The sequence below is a fragment of the Macrobrachium rosenbergii genome, chromosome 41, assembly GCF_040412425.1.
Source record: "Macrobrachium rosenbergii isolate ZJJX-2024 chromosome 41, ASM4041242v1, whole genome shotgun sequence".
In the NCBI taxonomy this organism is placed as follows: Eukaryota; Metazoa; Arthropoda; class Malacostraca; order Decapoda; family Palaemonidae; genus Macrobrachium; species Macrobrachium rosenbergii.
In genome coordinates this window covers 70,076,915-70,081,914 of record NC_089781.1, presented here as the reverse complement: position 1 = coordinate 70,081,914, position 5,000 = coordinate 70,076,915, and positions in this window count along the sequence as shown.

Sequence of the window (5,000 nt, the reverse complement as noted above, 5' to 3'; positions counted from 1 at the left end):
ATTTATTTATTTAATTTATTTATAATCGTTATTTATTTATTTTACATTACTTTTTACGCATTTTTATTTATTTTTATTGAACTTTATTTGTAATCTTTATTTTCATTACTTTTTAGGCATTTTTATTTGTTTTTTATTTAGTTTTCTTTAATTTTACTTTTATGGTTTTATTTATTTTTATTTTTTACTTTCATTTATTTCTATTTTTTTTTATTTATTTTTACTTATTTTAATTGATTTTTATTTTTTTTATTTATTGTCATACATATTTATTTTTATTTAGTCTATATTATTTTTTACTTATTTTTATTTATATATCTTCATTTCTTTTATTTTTATCTATGTATTTGTTTATTTTTAGTTAATGTTATATACTTGTTTATTATTATCTATTTTTAATTATTTTTTTATTTATTTTTATTTAGTTCATATTATTTTTTACTTATTTTATTTATATATTTTCATTTCTTTTATTTTTCTTTATGTATTTGTTAATTTTTAGTTGATGTTATATACTTGTTTATTATTATCTATTTTTAATTATTTTTTAAATTATTTTTATTTATTTTTTATTTGTTTTTATTTATTAATTGCGTTATTTTTAACTATTTTCATTTATTTTTATTAGTTTATTTATTAGATTTTATTATTTTTTATTTATTTATATTTATTATTTTATCTATTTATACTTATTTATATATTATTTGTATTTATTTTCATTTATTAGTTTTATTTTCTGTTTATTTCTTATTTATTTTTTTATCCTTTACCTTTTAAATTTTTTTATTTGTTTTTATATTGTAATTTTGTTCATTCTTATTTTGTTTATATTTCTTATTTTTATCTATTTATTATCTATTTATTACTTTTCCTTTTTTCAGTTATTTTTAATTTTATTTATTGATTTTTATTTAGTTTATTTTATTTTTTATGTCATTTCATATTTTTATTTTAATATATTATTATTCATTTATGTTTATTGATTTTTATTTATTTGTCTATTATTTTTATTTATTATTATTTTTGTATTTATTTATTTATTTTTATTTGTATTTATCCATTATTATTTAATTTATTTTTATTTATTTTTATCTATTTTATTTTATTTATTATTATCTATTTTAATATATTTATTTTTATTTATTTTTTTTATTTTAATTTATGTATGTATTTTTATTCATTTTTGTTTATTTATATTTATTTGTTTATTATTTTTTATTTGCTTAGTTTCATTTATTTATCTTAATTTATTTTATTTATTTATTATTTTTTTATATATTCTTATTTATCTATTTTTTATATTTTTATAAATTCTTATTTATTTTATTTTTATTTATTCTTATTTATTCATTTGTTTATCATTTTATTATATTTAGTAATTTATTTTTATTTGTTTTTATGAATTTTTTACTTTTTCTTTTCATTTATTTTTATTTAATTATATTATTTTATGTATATTATTTCTAATTTAATCTAATTTTTTATTTATTTTTATTTATTTTTTTTGTATTTATATTTATATTTATTTATTCAATTTTATTTTTATTTATGATTTTTATTTATTGAATTTCTTCTTATTTATTTATATTTGTTTTTGTTTGTTCATTTTTTATTATTTATTCTTATTTATCTATTTTTAATTCTTTTGGTCTGATTTTATTTATATATATATTTTGATTTATCTATTTTTTACTTATTTCTTTCTCATTATTTTACTCTTATTGATTTTCATTTATTTTTATTTATTTTTTTTATTTATTTTTATCTAATTATTTTATGTAAACTTATTTATTTTGTATATATTTATCTATTTTAAATTGATTGATTGACTGATTGATTGATTTTTTTATAAATATTTATTTTTTTTATTAATTCTTTTTCATTTATTTTTTATTTAATTATTTATTTTTTTATTAATTTATTATTTTTTGTTTTTCATTTATTTATGTAATATTTCGTTTTATTTATTTAAATTTCATTTATTATTTACTTTTCTATTTTATTCTATTTTAAATTTTTTATTGTTTATTTTTTATTATTTTTCATTTATTTTTCATATATATTATTTATATATAATTTTATATTTTTTTTTATTTTAAAATAATTTTTCCTTCATTTTTAATTATTTATTTATTATCTTTATTTATTAACCTTTTTGTTTTATTTTTTTTATTTTGTTTGTTATTATTCATTTTATTTATTTTCATTTATTTATTTTTATTTGTTTATTTTTACTTATTTTTATTTATTTGGTTTATATTCTTTTTTTATTTTAATTGTTTTTTTTTAATTTCATTTATATTCATTTTTTATTTTTATTTTTATATTCTTTATATTTGGATTTTTATATCTTTATTAGTATATTTTTATTTATCTTTAGTAATTTTATTTATTTATTTTTATTCTTTATTTTTATTTATCTTATTTATATTTCTATATCTCTTATTTTTGGTTATTTTTTATTGGTATTTATATTTGTTTTATTTTTATCTATTCATTAATTTTTTAATTCCTTTATTTTTATTTTTATTTTTCCAATTTTTATTCTTTTTTTGTTTTATGTTTGTTATTTTTTATTTTAGTATTTATTTTTATTTAGTTTTATTTATTTTATTTATTTATTTTTATTTATTTTTATTTTCTACTTTTACTGATTTTTATTTTTACTGATTTTCATGTTAATTTATGTAATTTTATTTAATTTTGTTTAAGCTATTTATATTTATTAGTTTTTATTTAGTTGTGTAATTTTATTTATTTTATTTGTATTTTTTATTTTTTATTTTTATTCTTTATTTTTATTTAATTTTATTTATTTTTGTTTATTCATTTTTATGTTAATTTTTTATTTTTTTATTTTTATTATTTTATTTTTATTAATTTTTTATTTCTTATTTAATTTATATTATTTTTTTATTAATTTTTATTTATATATTTCCATTTATTTTTATTTACTTGTTTATTTTTATTCATTTTGATTACCTAATTTTTATTAATTTTTTATTTATATTTATTTTTTACTTTTAATTATTTATTACTTAGTGATGTTTATTTTTTTATTTATTTACATTAATTTATTATATTTTTATTCTTTTTATTTATTTATTTGGCAATTTTATTAATCTCTTTTCATTTATTTTTATTAGTTTTATTTATTAATTTGAATATTTCATTTATTTATTTATTTATTTATATTTATTCTTAATTTCTATTTATCTATGTATTAAAAATTTTATCTATTTTTATTTATTTATATTTATTTATGAATTTATTATTTATATATCTTATTAATTATTTTTTAATTATCATTGTTTATTTTTAAATTGTTATATTTATTTTAATTATTTTATTTATTATTTATTTTTTGTTTATTTATGTACAAAATAGAAATAAAAAATACAAATAAAAAATAGATAAATAGTAATAAGCAAATAAAATTGAATGAAAAATAAAAATAAAAAAGAAAATATATAAATAAAAATAAATACATAAATAAAACGAAATAAATAAAAACAAATAAAATATATAAAACTAATAAAACTAAAAGAATTAATAAAATATAGAAAAATGATAATAAAAAAAATAATAAATAATACAAAAGTAAATATAAAAATGAATAAATAAAAATACATAAATAAAAAAATAAATATAGTGTAAATAAAATAAAATAAATAAAATAAATACAAATACACAAATAAAATTTAAATATAAAAAAACTAGACAAAATAAATAGAAATAAATAAAAGTAAAAAACAAAAATAAAAATGTATAAATAAAAATAAATACAACTAAATAAAAAATGATGACATAAAAAACAAAAATAGATAAATATAAAACAAAAATAATTATGTAAAAATAAAAATAAATAAGATAAATATATTACATACATAAAAATAAATAAATATATACTACTAAAAATATAAAAATTAAAATACAAAAAATATAAAAATAAAATTGAATAAAAATAAATTAATATAAATAAAATAAATAAAAGTAAAAACTAGATTAAAAAAAATGAAAATTAATAAATTAAATAAAAACCACAAATAAATATTAATAAATAATAAAAATAAGTGAACATAAAAATAAATAAAAATCAATAAATAAATAAATAAAACATAAAAATCTAAATAAATAAAGATAATGAAAATAAATAAAATAACTAAAAAATAAAATAGAAAATGAATAAAAATAAAAAAATAAATAAAAGTAGATGAAATAAATATACATAAATTTATAAAAATAAATAAAAAAAAGAAATAAAAAATAATAAATAAAAAGTTAAATAAAAACTAATTTTTAAAAACTAGGTTGTAAGAATATATCAGAAAACGTTGAACTGAAATCAGTCATCAAACAGAAGCCAAAATTCCCAAAAATATTGTATTGAAATTTAAAAGTTTTTATTTTTGCATTTTAAGTATCATATTAATTTTCCTATTTTTTGATGATTTTTTAAATTGATTTTTCCTTAAAATATTGATTGTTTTTTAACGTTTTTTGTAATAAAAATCGGTTATAAGAATATATCTGAAAAAGTTAAAATAAATTCATTGATCATAAAGAGGGCAAAATTCCCAAAAATATTGTATTCAAAATTGACATATATTTTTTTTTAAACTTCTTATGTTACATTCTTTTTCCTTTTGTTAGGTTATTTTTGAAGTTGATTTTTTACTTAAATATTGATTGTTTTTTAATGCAGTTTTTTATGTATAATTCTGTTATGATAATATATCAGTAAACGTAAAACTAAAGTCAGTCATCAAAAAAAGGGAAAAACTCCCAAAAAATATTGTATTCAAATTGGAGTATTTTTTAAACCTTTTACATATTTCTTTTATTTTCCTTTCATTAGTGATTTTTCAAATTGATTTTTGAATGAAATCTTGAATGTTATTAACTGCATTTTTATATACAAAACGTATATGACCATTTAGCCTTTAATTTTATCTTGATTGTTTTTACCTGAGATTTTTCTCATAAAAATTATCAGAATA